Raw genomic sequence first — 17,293 nt, forward strand, 5'->3', positions numbered from 1 at the left:
ACCATCTAGCAGCTGTGTGTAATTTGAGTATAACTGTTGTTGCATTTTTTCTTGTGCTGTGTAGCATGGGGTTGATTCTTAGGCCTAGTAAGGTTTTTGTAATTTATGTGGGGTTCTTGTTGTCAGCCATCATTAATAATATTTTGTATCTGTAATAATTTATCTTGCATTAACTGGGCATTACCCAATGTATTTTCATTTTATCAGGGCTGACTTAGATAAATTTACTTATGCTAATTTCGTGTTAATGGAGTCTATTTGCAGTTAACCATATATTTAATATGTTTTTTGCCATTACATTATCCTTATGAGTCCTGAATGTTTTGTTGTTAGTTTGAGCATTAAACTTTAACTTGTAATTTTACCTAACTCTTTATTTTGAACATGGACCTTTATGGGACAGTAGTGATTATTAGTATTCTCACTTAAAGAGTACATTATCTTTCTCTGTTCCGTAACATAAATTTGGCGACCTCATATCAGGATATTCAGGATATTATCATAAGGATATTGCTTGATATTTTGTGACTGTGATTTATGCATGATGTCTACTATTACTACGCTTGATGAAGCCAAAGATTTTTTGTCAAATGTGCAAACAGTGTGTGATGTAGAAAACAGAACAAAAAATGAACTTAAGCTTGTTGCTCAACAATTGGGAATTGCTGTTCGCTCTCATCATTCTAAAGATCAAATTGTTGACATGATTAATGAAAGCTTGTTTAATGTAACTCCTCCAAATGAGCAAACGCAGATTGAATTAGCTAAGTTACAGCTAGCCCTGCAGGAGGCTCAGGCTAAGGAGGCGGAGTCTCGTGTTAAGGAGGCTGAGGCACAAGTTGAAATTGCTAGGATTCAGGCAGACCATGAGTATCGCATGAAACAAGGTGGAACTGGATCATCTAGCTCTGATGATTTTGATGTGGCTAAAAATGTTAAACTTGTCCCTCCTTTTAATGAATCTGATTTAACAAAGTATTTTCAGTTGTTTGAGAGGGTAGCTACAGGTTTTAATTGGCCCAAAAGGTATTGGCCAGTACTCCTTCAAACTGTTCTCACCGGTAAAGCTCAAGTAACTTATGCATCTTTGCCTCAGGATCAATCTGATAATTATGATGTAGTTAAGAGCTTGATTCTTAAGGCCTATGAGCTTGTTCCTGAAACTTATAGAGTAAAATTTAGGATAACTTACAAGCAAGATAAGCAATCCCATGTTGAGTATGCAAAAATCAAAGAAGATCTGTTAGAGCAGTGGTTAAATTCTAAGAATGTTGATTCTGATTTTGACAAATTTAAGCAGATGATTTTGCTGGAGGACTTCAAAAGGTGTATTAGTAAAGATGTAAGCCTATATCTTGATGAGAAAAGAATAGATAATTTGTCTGATGCTGCAGTTTTAGCTGATGAATATGTTCTCACTCACAAGAGATATTCTAGAGAAAAAAGGAAAGCTGAGAGTAAATACGTTGCCTCTACTCACAGTACAGGTAACAGGAAAGAGAATAAAGATGATGTTTCTCAGGAAGTAAATACCAGCTTCACATCTAGATTTCAGAAAAGTAAATGTACTTATTGTAGTAAGCTTGGTCATACTACAGAGAGATGTTTCAGGAGACAGCGTGATGTGAACAAAAAGGAGTCTTTAAATATTCAGTCAATTGGTCTAGTGTCCACCCTTGAGAGTTCCCAGAATTCCTTAACTGAGTTAACTGAACCTGCTTTGAGGGGTAACTTAAATTCTCATGATGGAGCTCCTCTTTTGAGCAGTAACGTGGGTGACACTCTCAAGAGTTCATGTGCTAATTTCCTGTCTGATGGTTTTGTCAGTCCTCTGGACAGTAATGACAGGAAATCAGTTAAAATATATCGTGATACAGGTGCTTGCCAATCCCTTATGCTGACCAGTGTTCTAGGCTCTAATTTTAATTCCTCTGATGAAACTGTAATCTTACAAGGTGTAGGGAATAATTACTTCTCTGTCCCTCTGTGCAGAGTGAATTTAGAGTCTGGTTTTGTTAATGGTTCCGTTATGGTTGGGTTGGTTGAGACACTCCCAATGTCAGGTGTAACTTTCTTACTTGGAAATGATATTGGTGGAAGTCAAGTGTGTCCAGCTCCTCAGTTGTCTAGTGAGCCAGTGGCTGCGGCCCAGGATTGTGATGTCCCTGATGTGTTCCCTGCATGTGCTGTCACTAGGGCTAAGTCTAAAGTTACTGGTGATTTAGAGGATAATGATGATGATGATGTTATCTTAGCTGACACTTTTTCTTGCTAATTTGGACCACTCACCAGATGAGGCAGTACCCCGTAGTGTTGATAATTTGTCTCGTCAAGAGTTGGTTGAGTTGCAGGTTGCTGACCCTGAGTTGAAAGGTCTAGCTAACTCTGCTTGCAGTGAGGAAGAGTTAGCTGGTGCTTCTACTTGTTTTTATATAAAGTCAGGAGTACTTATGAGGAAGTGGAGACCCCCAACAGCATCAGCCGACTGTGAATGGGAGGTTGTACATCAAGTTGTCATCCCTCGTGTTTGTAGGCAGGATATCATTAGAGTGGCTCATGATTCCAGTTTGGCAGGACACCTTGGAGTGAGGAAGACTGTGGCACGCATTTTGAAACACTTCTACTGGCCAGGTATCTTCAGGGATGTTTCCTGGTATTGTAAGTCTTGTCACACCTGTCAAGTTGTGGGAAGTGTAATCAGACCGAAAAGGTTGCACCTCTAGTTCCCATTCCTCCTTTTGAGGCGCCTTTCACCCGTGTGTTGGTGGATATTGTGGGCCCTCTTCCTAAGACTTCTTCAGGATTTTCTTATGTGTTGACCCTGATTGATATGGCTACTCGTTATCCTGAAGCCATTCCACTTTGAAATATCTCAGCAAAGAACGTGGTTAAGGAAATGCTAGGGTTCTTCACAAAGTTTGGTCTGCCCAAGGAGGTACAGTCAGACCGGGGAAGTAATTTCATGTCAAATGTTTTCAAGCAGTCTCTGAACGAGTTGGGCATCTCCCAGATCACGTCTTCAGCTTACCATCCCCAGACCCAAGGAGCATTGGAGAGATATCATCAAACACTCAAATCGATGCTCAAGAAATACTGTTTGGAACATCAGAAAGACTGGGATAAAGGTCTTCCATTCGTTGTGTTTGCCGCAAGAGAATCTCCAAATGAATCACTGGGCTTCTCACCCTTTGAACTAATGTTTGGCCATGAAGTAAGAGGACCCCTTAAGCTACTCAAGGAATGCTGGCTGTCGGAGGAAGATGACATCAACCTGCTGGAGTATGTGATGAAGTTAAAAGAACGGCTGTCCACTGCTCTACAGCTGGCGAGAGAGAATTTAGGAGCTGCTCAGGGGAAGATGAAGACTTGGTATGATAAGAAGTCCAGGTTATGCCACTTTCAGCCAGGAGATCAGGTTTTGATTCTGCTACCAGTGCATGGGCAACCTCTTCAAGCCAAGTTTAGTGGTTCTTATTTCGTGGAGAAGAAACTCAGTGATGTCAACTATGTCATCGCCACACCAGATCGCAGAAAGAACAAGCAACTATGTCACATCAACATGCTAAAGTTATATCACAGGCGGGATGAAAATAATCCAGTCTGCACTGTAGCTGTTCCACCCGAGTCTGCAAGCGAAGCTCTATCATGCATATGAGCCTGAGTGATAGTTTGGGGAAGAATCCTGATATCATTAATGATCTCCAGACTAAGCTTTCTCATCTACCTCCCGAGGAAAGGCAGGAGTTTTCGGCATTACTGCAGGAGTACCCGCAAGTGTTCGTGCCACTCCAGGAAGAACCACTGTGTTGATGCATGATGTCGATGTTGGAGACGCAAAGCCAATTAAACTGCCTCCTTACCATGTGAACCCAGTGAAAGTTCCCCTCATCCAGAGGGAGCTTGGCTACCTGTTGGGCCACAAGATGATTGAGCCCTGTCAGAGCGAGTGGAGTTCTCCTGTCACTCTAGTCCCTAAGCCAGGTGGGTCACAGCGGCTTTGCATCAACTACAGACATGTTAATCAGATAACCAAAACAGACACTTACCCTCTCCCTCGTGTGGAAGATTGCATAGACAAGATCGAAAAGGCTAGGTACATAAGTAAGTTTGATTTGTTAAAGGGATACTGGCAAGTACCTATGACTGAATGTGCTAGGGAGATCTCATGTTTTGTAACACTAGGAAAGACTTTTGCATGTTCCGTAATGCCATATGGTATGAAGAATGCACCAGCCACTTTTCAGAAGCTCATGAATGTTGTAACAGAGGGTTTGGCAGGGTGTGTTGTTTATATTGATGATGTATTAATCTTCAGTGACAACTGGAAAGATCACCTATGCCATGTCAGTAAATTTCTTGAGCGTTTGGTTCATGCTAATCTTGTAGCTAATTTATCAAAGTGTGAGTTTGGTCAAGCTAAAGTTAAGTACCTTGGGTACGTAATTGGTGATGGACATGTTGCACCACCAGGAGTTAAGGTTCAGGATATAAGTGATCTTCCCAGACCTAAAAGTAGGAAAGAGCTACAAAGATTTTTGGGAATGGTAGGTTATTACAGGAGATTTGTTCTTAACTTTTCTATTCTTGTATCACCACTTACAGACCTACTGAAAAAAGGAGTTAAATTTGTCTGGACCGATAACTGTGAATCCTCTTTCAACAAACTTAAAGCTATTCTATTAAGTCAGCCAGTGCTCGCTACTCCAAATTTTGCTAAGCCTTTTAAGATGGCTGTTGACGCAAGTGAAACAGGAGCTGGGGCTGTTTTGCTGCAAGAGGATGATCAGGGTATTGAACACCCTGTATCTTATTACAGTAAGAAGTTCACTCCACCTCAAAAGAACTACTCAACTATTGAGAAAGAGCTTCTGGCCTTGATTTTGGGTTTACAGCATTTTTCATTTTATTTGTGTTCTGGTTTTGACCCCATAGTCATTTATACCGATCATAACCCACTGAAATTCCTTAGTACGTTTAAAGATAAAAATCAGAGATTGACAAGATGGAGTCTACTTCTTCAGAAGTATTCATTAGACATACAACATGTCAAGGGGAAAGAAAATGTTATTGCAGATTGCTTATCTAGACTTTAGACAGATTGTTTTAGAGTAATAAGAAATTTCCTTTGTAAATTTCTTTTTCTTTGTGGGGAGGTGTTACATAGCCTATGATTTCATCATCCTTTGTGTAATTTTAACGCACAGTATGCTGCATGTTTGATCACGAGCGTGTTCTGCCTCAGTCCCCCCTTCTACCGTTATAGTAGAGTAAGTCGTCCTTTCTGTTGTTCAGAGTAGGATTGTCAGCTCTTTGTCCCCTATGGCTTCATTTGCGCGTCCTTCTTACAAGTTGTGTCAAGCTCTGCTGGCCCCTATATAATGAGCTCAGTCTCTGCATTATTGCCACTTAGATCTACTCCTCATTTTGTTCACATCTCTGTCCTCCCTGTACAGTTATTATTGTGAGTGCTCAGGAAGTCTCCAACCATCTAGCAGCTGTGTGTAGTTTGAGTATAACTGTTGTTGCATTTTTTTCTTGTACTGTGTAGCATAAGGTTGATTCTTAGGCCTAGTAAGGTTTTTGTAATTTATGTGGGGTTCTTGTTGTTAGCCATCATTAATAATATTTTGTATCTGTAATAATTTATCTTGCATTAACTGAGCAATACCCAGTGTATTTTCATTTTATCAGGGCTGACTTAGATAAATTTACTTATGCTAATTTCGTGTTAATGGAGTCTATTTGCAGTTAACCATATATTTAATCTGTTTTTTGCCATTACATTATCCTTATGAGTCCTGAATGTTTTGTTGTTAGTTTGAGCATTAAACTTTAACTTGTAATTTTACCTAACTCTTTATTTTGAACCTGGACCTTTACGGGACAGTATTGATTATTCGTATTCTCACTTAAAGAGTACATTATCTTTCTCTGTTCCGTAACAATATATATATATATATATATATATATATATATATATATATATATATATATATATATATATATATACATATATATATATATATATATATATATATATATATATATATATATATATATATATATATATATCTGGCATTAAATTTAATAGAGCAAGTAGAATAGTCTCGACCATGAGGTGATTATATGATAGTATTAACACCCTCAAATTCAAATACACTTTCAGCTGCGTTGACTCTTCTGGCCATCAGAGGAACAGAATAATGAAGTTGTCCCCAGCAAGAGAAGGTTAACGCCCATTAACCCCTACACCGCGGGCATGTTTACCAATGATTTGCGTGTCCCGCGGTGTTATTCGGGCTCCGACAGATTCTCAAAAAATATTTGCCAAAAATCAGTTATTAGTCCTAGAATATTAAAATTAAATATGCTTATGGCACATACCTTCAGATTTCTCCTGGAATGTTTGTTGAGCCTTCGTCCGTTACCGTAGGACTTGTGGAGACCTCTGAATTTGGGTAACGAAGTCTCCACTTTACACTTCCCGACAACCCGTAATATGATTACCACAGCCAGATAATAACACTATAAACACTACTCTATGATTATCAAGTAGTTTGGGATCCATACTGAAAAAAAAAAAAACTGTAGAGAAGCAATGAAAATTACGAGCGTGTATGACCTTCGCACTTGCGCTAGTTCGCTCTTGGTACTCTGTCATTTATTATTCATAAAACCCCTCACACTTTATATTTCTATTACTATATCACACTTATATATATCTGGAGTTTTTCTCCATAAGTTTCCTTCAGTAGTATTAGTTTATTGTCACTGAAGTCATTCAATTTTTCATTCAGTAAAAATACGTAGAGCCATGGATTCACTTTCACTGTTATAACATAAAGTATTTGTACTCATATTCTTATATTACTAATTACTTACATTACTATTTACATTTTCTATTGTAGTTTCATTATTTACCCTTCTATTTCAATTACACTATGTTAGTCACTGTCACTTTCAGTAAGATAAAACTATAATACACTGTTCAATCATATGTACTGAACATCCATTGATTTCACTTGCTATTTACAAATTATTTACACATTATTTCCACATTACTCTCCTTTCCCACTTGCACTTTTAGAACTGCTTCTGGCTGTGGTAATCAAAGAAGCAGGTAACACAGAGGGGAACCTGGCACTCAGCGCACTGCCAAGAGGTGCGTTTGTGCTCAGGTGTGCGTCGGGTGGTATGTGCACACACCTGACACCTGCGGATCGCAGCCTTCCTTTTACCTGTGGCAGGCATTAGCACCAGTCTGTGCCAATCCATATACGCCCTCTGCTCATGTCGGTCGGGAAGTGTTACTGGATGGCGCCTTGGAGTTGCTGCTGTCACCCTACCATATCTTTCCAGCAGCTGCTGAACACAAGTCCTGGCAAACAACTTCAGGGATAAGGACTTGGGTGGCTTGACCTTCATCTTGTACAGGATGAAGGCGTTCAGCATCGTCATATCTATGAGATGCAGAAAAACTTTCCTGTACCACCTAGTATTCTTCCTGAGGCAGTCGATCTCACCAATCATCATGTCGGACATGTCCACCAGCCGCATGTTGATATTGTAGTCTAACACAGCATCAGGTTTCATCACAGGTTCGCCTGTCCTACGGTCGACCTTCCCACTGTCTGTCATTTCCCCCTTATGTACGGTGGTGAGCATGTGCACGACCACTCTTGTCATGCCACCGTATTGCCAGCATCTTCTCAGACTTGCGTAGGTGCACGTCTCCTGCGCTGCGAGGTTCCTGCCTCTGTGAATTTGGGGAAGTGGGCACGATTACTTTTGACAGTGCTGCAGGAGCCAATGCCGTGCTCTGAAAGGTATTTGGCAAGTTTCGGTGCTGTATAATAGTTGTTTGTATACAGCACATGATTCCCACCAAAATACTTTTCAAGGAGCACTTTCACTACACAGCCTGAGAAGCCAAGGGGGTGTGTTTTATCCAGATCGACAGTGCTGGCTGAATAAATGACGAAGTCAAGGATGTACCCCATCTTACAGTTGCACAGTACAAAGAACTTGATTCCAAAGCGATGGCGTTTGCTTGGAATGTACTGTACAAACCGAAGACGTCCTCTGAACAAAACCAAGGTTTCATCAATGACAACCTTCTGAAAGGGGTGGAAGAATGACATAAACTTATCCTTCATTCTGCTCAGAATCTCCGGATCTTCCAGAGTGGGTCGTTTTGGGAAGGTACATCGTTGTCGGCAAAGTGCAGGTTTCCCATGATGTCTCCCGAAGCGATCTCTGGCCATGTACTTATTGAAGGTGGGTGAGGGTAGTAAGCGGTCCATGGACCAGTATTCTTCCAACTCATGCTTCTTTGAGTGTGGCATGAGAAGCATAGGCAAAGAACACATACAGCTCCTGCACTCCCAGCATGGACCACTGTTGCATCTTGGCTACACCCGTACCACTTGCAGCACATTGTGATTCATACCTGTTGGTCTCATCACATATGTGCTGCATGACTTCGTCATCTAGGAAGGCCAAAAGGAAGTCCACACACTCAGCATTATCGTCAAGAGTGAAGGCAGTCTGTACTCCTGAGGAGCTCTCATCAAAAACTAAATGTTCTGGCACAAAATCGGACCCTTCCGTCCACGCAAAGGCATCCAGGATTCCCTGTCGTGGCGGTGTAGGGTGGGTGAGGGTGGTGGGTGGCTGTGAGGCAGATTTACTCCCGTTCAAGGTCACTCGCACTGACCCTGAGTTGCCGTACAGCACTAGCAGCCCTTACTGTAGTACCAACTCTACTTTTACTGGTCCGGGATTTACCTCTTCCTCTACGGCCTGCCTTCACTGTTGATGCTGACGGTGACTCCGACGATCGAAGACTCCGGAGATAATTCAGCAGACGAAGAGGAAGAAATGAGTGAAGTGGGGCTTGGGGAATGGGAAGGTGAATCAACTCAGGACTCATGGCGGAGCTGGGTCATGCGGGGCCATTGTTCTGGGGCTAACACGCCGCCTTTTTCACTCCCTTCCCAAATTCCTTCCCTTGCTGCACTAACAGCCCCTTTCCCTTGGAGCTAGGGATAACTTCCGACACTGAAGCACTCATTACTCAGCACTTTCTGGCACGATTTCCTCACTCGGCTCATCACACGATTCACCCAAAGGGTCAAAATCACTATCCCATCATCACCATAGACAATTCTTGCTAGTTCACGTGCCACTGCAGAGTCACTTAGTCCTTTCCTGCTTCTCTCACAACTTTTTCTGGGTGTAGAGGTCACGGGGCCCTTTGCAATGGGCGCAGAAGCAACAGAAATGGCAGGGCACGAGTGCGACATGTTTTGACCACAGCGGAGGACAAGGAACTAAATGCCGCGGCTTATCTGAGAAGGCAAGGATTGACAATGACACTGTGGCTGACAGCTGCTAACTTACATGCTAATAAATTATTGGTAGAAAATCTTGGCAATACATAAAGAAATAGGTAGTTCCAAGTGAATGTAAATGTCACTTAGGCTTCTCCCTTCCTTTCTGATATATATTTTTATTACAGACATAGATTACAAGGCATAATTCAAAGGGGAAATTACCGTGGTAATGTAGCGAATGAATGCACGTGAGGCGTTGTCAGGTGATAATTAGCCAATTCCTGGTGTATAACACTATCACTTACCTTATTTTTTTTTGGTATGTATTATTTTGTATAAGTATAGGGCATAGGGCTTATTTCAATGGATGAAATCTGTGGAAAAATCCGGGGGAGATTTGGTTAGCGCAACGCGGCCTGGGAGGTGAGAGGACAGGGTAATGGAGGGCAGGTAGGGAGGGGAGTCAGGAAGGGGGGAAAATGGCTAAAATGTCAACATTGGATGGGAGTATAAATGAGATTTGGAGTGCTGACTAGTGTTGGACATTGGCAGTACTGATAGATGATACAAGCCACCACCTGAATGCCCGGGATAATTCAAAATAACACAGAATCACAAAAGTGACACCCCGTGGTATGATCCACTGCGCCTGAGCACCACGAAAGTGACGCTCCACAGTTAAGGGGTTAATGATTTGATATTATCATAAATTATATTCTTGTTGTCTCCAGAGGATTTTATTGCATGAGGGGTTATATGACTATAGTCTGTCTTCATTCACCAACTTCTATGGTAACGATTTGTTAACAGTTATTATTTTTATGATCAGACGCCATTTTGCATGATGATATTAATTTTCTTTTCTTTTTTATATTCGTCTCCTTGCTGTCTGAAGATAATCACCATGATCATCATCATCATCATCATCTAATCCAGTTTGGCCCCATGAGGAGCGTAGGAGTCCGGGGCTAGCAAGTTGGTCCTGACACTGAAGATAAGAGTGACCAGCTTCACTCATCCTTGAGTGGCAGTACGTGAGCAATAAACTCCAACCATCCCTTGGATAGAAACCTGCACAGGGTCAATCCGATTGGAACACCTTAATTGCCCACTAAACCACCAGGCACCATGATTTGGTTATATGGTTACCACCCAGCATAGTAAATGGTTTCCTGGTGTACATGAAACCACTTGGCTTGTTACTCAGTGTAGAGTCACCCATAGACAGAAGAGGAGGAAAGAATGAAGAAAAGAAAGACAGAAGTGTGTAAAGTCACCCATAGACAAAAGGGAGGGGAAAGAATGAAGTAAAGTCTGAAGAGGAAGGAAGGAAGGAAGAGAGGAAAGAGCAATCACATGAATGCAGCACTACATCGAGTGAGTGGATGGTGAGCATCCCCACCTACCACATAAGAGTAAAACGCTTACACACTATTTAAGTATTACGAATAGGGCACTAGGCTTTTCAAACGATAAGGAATCAGTATCATACACAACTTAGGCCGAAGAAAGAGTATGGATTAGGGCTGTACAGTCGTCAAACGAATTCCTCTACATGTCCTGGATTAAGAAGACCTTGAATTGGTGGTCTGAAGTGCTTGGGCCAAGATACTGAACTGCTGCCGTATCTCACTGGATTCTGAGATGCATTCTATTAGGTGCCAAGATCGTTCAACAGAGGTGTGATCAAGTGGTTAGAGAATCGTTCTGCTGTTTGTATAGGACGCAATTATGCTCCTAGGCTAGGTTGGGGAATAGTTTGATTGTATGAATTCCAGAAAGGAGTCCCAAAAGCATCCTTGTAAATATCATTGCATCAGTTCTCAATGAAAAGAAAGTTGTTGTTGTTGACTCCTAGGCTCATCTGAATGTGAACTCAGTGTACTGCAGACTCTAGCTGCCTTCTCCTCCAGTCTGCCATTCGCACTTCAGAGGAGAAGGAAGGAATAAAGGGATAAATTTACATTCAGGTAGCAGAGCCACTCCATTATACTGATGCCACCACGGGTGGTAGGTGGGGGCATGCATCATCCACCCACTGAGTGAAGCGGTACTCTGTTTTTAGGGTAGCTTAACATTAAGTGGCAAGTCAAATGATTTCCTGTAAACCAGGATATAATTTACAACGATGGGTGGTAACCTTATAACTAAACAACACATGTTCTCTACGTGACAATAAGTGGGTTGGTGGAGGGTTAGAGCCCCTCCCCGTAAAGCAACTAACTAAAAATATGAACAAAAAGCCTCAGACCAAGACTGACCAAAAGATGACAACTAAGGACCGAACAAAGGACATGGTATGGATTGCGACATGGAATGTAAGGGGTGCAGATGAGATGAAAGAGAGAGAGAGAGAAAGATTGTCTAGGTGCATGAGGGTGCAAAATTGGATGTATGTGAATTAACTGAAACTAAATGGACAGGTTAGAGTGTGAAAGAATGTGATATGGATGGGGTATATGCACTGGAGTGGGTGAGAACGAGAGGACAAAAGAAGGAGGGTATTTTGTTGAGTGCACGAGATGGAATGAGAATATGAGAAAGTATGGATCAATTGGCCAAAGTTTTGTGTGGGTAAGATTGAAAGTTGGACTACAAGTGTGGGCGATTGTGTGTGTGTATACACTAACGTAAGATCGTGCAAGTGGAGTGAAAGAAGTCTGGACAAATGTGGAAGACTGCATAGAAAAGTTTGAAAGGAATGAGAGAGTGTTTTTGACTGGAGATATGAATGGAAAAGTAGAGAATGAGAAGATAGATGGAGTAGTTAGTGAGTTGGGTGTGCCTGCACAAGTGGATTAGAATGGTAGTGCTCTAATGGACATTTGTGCAGGAAGGGGTCGGTGATAGTCAATACCCTCTTCAGACACAAAATGACCCACAGATCGCCTATATGAGGCAAATGATGAGAAAGGTGGGTGGTGAACTGAATGAACGGAAAGCAATGACTGAATATAAGTGTGTGGATGACAAAGGAGAAGGTGTGTAATGGATGCACGAGCATATAGAGGGATGGGGGAGTGGACATTCTTACCACCCACTTGGTGGTTTTTAACCCATCCCGTCCGAGTGACATGTATACATGTCCTCCCGGAGCCATCCAGAGGTCATGTATACATGATCTAGTAATTCGTGCCATTGTTCGAATACTCAGGTGATGATTTTCACCACCTGCACCCTCTGGCAACCTCTCACATGCATCCCAATCATGCTCCGGTTGGATCCGTATGTCCGTGATGGATAGGCCTACGCATAAAGATATTCCCGTGTCATGGTCCTCGGCCGCCCGCCCTTGCCCTCCGACTTCCACTCCTATGAAGTCCAAAGACCCTCGGAGGAAAAATCTACTTGATAGTGCAATAGGGAGGGAGTTAGATGTACCATTATTGCCAATTTTGAGTAGGGAAAGTGACTCCTCCAAAGAACCTACCCCCCCCTGGGGGTAGGGTTTTTTTTCAAGAATACTCCCCCAGTATCCCTGCTTATTGTAAAGGGCGACTAAAAGGGTTGGCGGAGGGTTAGTGCCCCTCCCCGGAAAACAACTAACTAAAAAAACAAACAATAAGCCTCGGATAAGGACTGACCAAACAATGACGACCAAGGACCGGACAAAGGACATGGTAATTGGAACTTGGAATGTAAGGGGAGCGAATGATGAGGTGAAAGAGAGAGATTGTCCAGGTGCTTGAGGGTGCGAAAGTGGATGTATGTGGAATAACTGAAACAAAATGGAGAGGAGAAAGTGTGAGAGAATGGGAGTATGGATGGGGTATATGTGCAGGAGTAGGTGAGAATGAGAGGGCAAAGGAAGGAGTATGTATAGTTGTGAGTAAAAGATGGAAGAGGAACATAAGACAGTATGGATCAGTAGGGTCAAGGATTGTGTGGGTAAAGTTGAAAGTTGGAATACAAATGTGGGCAATTGTGTGTGTGTATGCACCAACGCAAGATCGTGCTAGAAGAGTGAGAGAAGAGTTCTGGACAAATGTAGAAGTGTGCATGGAAAAGTTTGGAAGGAATGAGAGAGTGTTTTTGATTGGTGATATGAATGGTAAAGTTGGGAATGTGAAGGTGGATGGAATAGTTCGTGAGTGGGGTGTGCCTGCTGAGATAGATGAGAATGGCAGTGCGTTAGTGGACATTTGTGCTGGGAGAGGGTTGGTGATAGCCAATACCCTCTTCAGCCATAAAATGATCCACAGGTACACATGGCGAGTGATGAGAAGGGTGGGTGGTGAACTGAATGAAAGGAAGGCAATGATTGATTATGTGTGTGTGGATGAAAGGATGCGAAGATATGTAATGGATGCAAGAGTTTATAGAGGTTGGGGAGTGGACTTTCTGACCACTACTTGGTGGTGGCCAGAATTAGGATTCAAGTAAGATGGAGGAATAGAAGAAGGGAAAGACAAGAGGAAGGAGTAGTTGCAAGGAGTGTGGAAAGGTTACAAGAGGATGAGAAAAAGGCATAGTATAAGAAAGAAGTGGAGGAACGATTGGGCAAATATGAATTGGAGCAGACGGGAGACACGGAAAGGTATGTTTAGGATTTTTACAGAAGAAATATGTGCAGCATGTGATGTGGTGTGTGGAAGGAAGAGAAGACGGAGCGGGGTGCAAGGAACAGCGTGGTGGACTGAAGAGGTGAAACAGGCTGTGGCACAAAAGAAGAAAGCATACAATGAATGGATGAGAAATAGGGGCGTGGAAGAAGTTGAGAGGCGGAAGACAGAGTTATATGTAGAAAAGAAAGAGAGAGGTGAAAAGATTAGTAAGAGAGAGTAAGAAGAGAGTGGATGAGGAATTTGGAAGGAATTTGAGTGTAAAGTGGAGGGACTGTAAGAAAATGTTCTGGAGAGAGGTGAAAAGAGTAAGACAGGGTGGAAGTGAAGTTAGCAGGGGAGTGAAAGATAAAAATGGTAGATTACTAGTGGAGAAGGGAGAAAAAGTGAGCAGATGGAGAAAACACTTTAAGGAATTGTTGAACGTAGAGGATGGAGGTAATGCGAGTATAAGTGGCTGGGGAATGGCTGGGAGAAGGAGGGAGGTGAGAAGACAGGAAGAAATCAGTAGGATAGAAGTTGTGGAAGCAATGAAGAAAGTTAAATTGGGGAAAGCCCCAGGAATTGATGAAGTGTGTGGTGAAATGCTGAAGCATGAGGGAAAGATAGTAGTAGAATGGATGTGGAAGATGTGCAGATTGGCCTGGGAGGAAGGTAGAGTCCTGGAGGATTGGAAGTCAGGTATAATTATTCCCTTGTACAAAGGAAAAGGGGAAAAAGTAAGTGTGTGGTAATCATAGGGGCATTTGTCTTCTTAGTATAATAGAAAAAGTGTATGGTAGGATACTTATTGAGCAGAATTAGAGAAAGAACAGAGAAATTAGTTGGAGAAGAACAGGGAGGCTTTAGGAAGGGAAGAGGTTGTGTAGATCAGATATTCATTCTTAGATCTTTAGTGGAAAAGTTTCTAGAGAAGGGAAAGAAGATGTATGCGACTTCATTGGATTTGGAGAAAGCATATGACAGGGTGGATAGACAAAGATTGTGGAAAGTGTTAAGAATATATGGAGTTGATGGGAAGTTGTTGAATGCTGTGAAGAGTATGTACGATGGTGCGAAGGCTGCAGTGCGTGTGAATGGTGAACTAAGTGAATTTTTCTCTCTGAAAGTTGGTTTGCAACAGGGATGTGTCATGTCTCCATGGTTGTTCAATCTGTACATGGATGGGGTAATAAAAGAGGTACAAGGTAGGGTAGTGGATGTTGGAGTGGCCCTGGTGAGAGAGGATAGTGTTTGGAAACTCCCTGTACTGTTGTTTGCAGATGATACTGTATTGTTGAGTGAAGACGAAGGGGAGCTGCAAGGCTTGGTGGATGAGTTTGAGAGAGTGTGTATGAAACAGAATCTAAAGGTGAATGTAGGGAAGAATAAAGTGATGGTCTTTGAGAGAGGTGAAGTCAGTGAATGTACAGCGAGGTTGGATGGTGAGGAATTGGAAAATGTGAGTACGTTTAAGTACTTGGGTAGTGTGATGAGTAAGGATGGAGGTTTGGAGGGTAAAGTGCTTGAAAGGGTACAGCAGGGAAGAAAGGTTGCTGGTTCTTTGAAAGCAGTGATAAGAAACAGGGAAGTGAGCATGGAAGTGAAAAAGTTACTACATGACAGTATTGTGATACCAACTCTAACGTACGGAAGTGAAGTGAAGCTTTGACGTTGTTGGAAGGACACAAGTCAAGAGTGAGAGCAGTGGAAATGAGTTGTTTAAGAGGAGCCTGTGGAGTCACATGAAGAGACAGGCTGATGAATGAGGATACAAAGAACGTTGTGGTGTTGATGTGGATGTGATAGGAAGCGTTATGAGGAACACACTGAGGTGGTTTGGCCATGTGGAGAGGATGGAGGGCGAAAAGACTGACGAAGAGAGTGTATGTGAGTGAGGTGGAGGGGGAAGAGGGAGGGGAGGCTGAGGATGAGATGGAGGGATGGGGTAGAGAGGTATATGACAGAGGGGTGTGAGTTGGGAGCAGGGCAGTGAAATGGCGGGGGACAGGGCGACTTGGAGGCGATTTGTTTGTGGCCACCCCAAACGGGATTGAGGCGTCTGGCAATAGATAGATAGAGCAAGGAATAATATGCATCAGAGGAGGAGAGTGACCATGAATTCTCCATTGTGCAGCGATATTTTCCATCAGCAAGATCATCAGCCTTTTCTGGTGATGAAGGATCAGATGTAGTTGATGATCCTGCAGAGGGTGATATACGCACAGTGGAGATAGTTTCGGGGAGGTAGAGTGTGAAGGAAGCGAGGAGGCTGGCGGGAGGAGAAAATACCGCAGGCTGAGCCACTGGGCACGAGAGCAGCATAGTGTGGAATTTCCCACCCATACACCATCACCACCACATTCACCCACACCAACTGCATCACTTTATGCATCACCACGTGCATCACCACGCAGACCTGCATTACTCAAGGCCTCACCACGTGCCTCACCACGCCGACCTGCCTCACTTCAGGCCTCACCACGTGCCTTACCACGCCGACCTGCCTCACTTCAGGCCTCACCACATGCATCACCACGCCAACCTGCCTCAGTTCAGGCCTCACCACGCGCCTTACCACGCCGACCTGCCTCATCCCCTGCATCACCACGCTGACTTGCCTCACTTCAGGCCTCACGACTTGCCTCACCATGCCGGCCTGCCTCACCACTTGCCACTTCACCACCAACTGGCCCATCTGGTTATTTTGGTGCAGGTACACGCCGGCAGGCACGTGCCCGCCAACACCATTCACCAACACCATCACCACCACTGTCACCGTCACCAGCATTATCACCTGCCTCATCTAGTGGTGAGTAGGCGAAATCGCCACCACGCCGCCATGCTAGGGGCCGTGGCAGGGCATGGGGCAGGTCACGTGCATGGCAGGCAAGGCAGGAGCCATGGACTAGTAGGTTTGAAACCTTTGTGTGGGAAGAAGGGACGGGGTTTCAGCCTGAAATACCTGTTTGATGACACAAATGCAGGTGTGCAGCCAGAATTTCCCTGCAACAGAGCTTCTTCTGCAGTGGACTTCTTCCTTGCTTTTTTCACAACAGCAGTGATGTAGTTCATTGTGAAAGAAGTGAACAGTTTCAGGGATTTCTGCTGCAATTGGGTTGAAACTCACACGAGAGAGAGTGCAAAAATGAAGGAATGGACTGCAATGAGTGTTAGCGAAATGTATGTTTGGCTAGCATTGACAATGTTGATGCCTCATGTTAGGAAACATAACATACACGATTACTGGCTCATGGACGATATTGCTGCGATGCCAGTATTCGGTAAGTATATGCCATGTAACCAATATCTTGACATCTTGAGGTATTTACATTTTTTCCACCAATATGGACCCACATCCAAACGATAGGCTGTAGAAAATTCGCTCGATTCTTGAGATGATGAAGGAGAAATTTC

This window comes from Coenobita brevimanus, unplaced genomic scaffold, assembly GCF_032717465.1.
Source record: "Coenobita brevimanus isolate Jiangsu-jjx unplaced genomic scaffold, ASM3271746v2 jjx.HiC_scaffold_234, whole genome shotgun sequence".
Taxonomy (NCBI): Eukaryota; Metazoa; Arthropoda; class Malacostraca; order Decapoda; family Coenobitidae; genus Coenobita; species Coenobita brevimanus.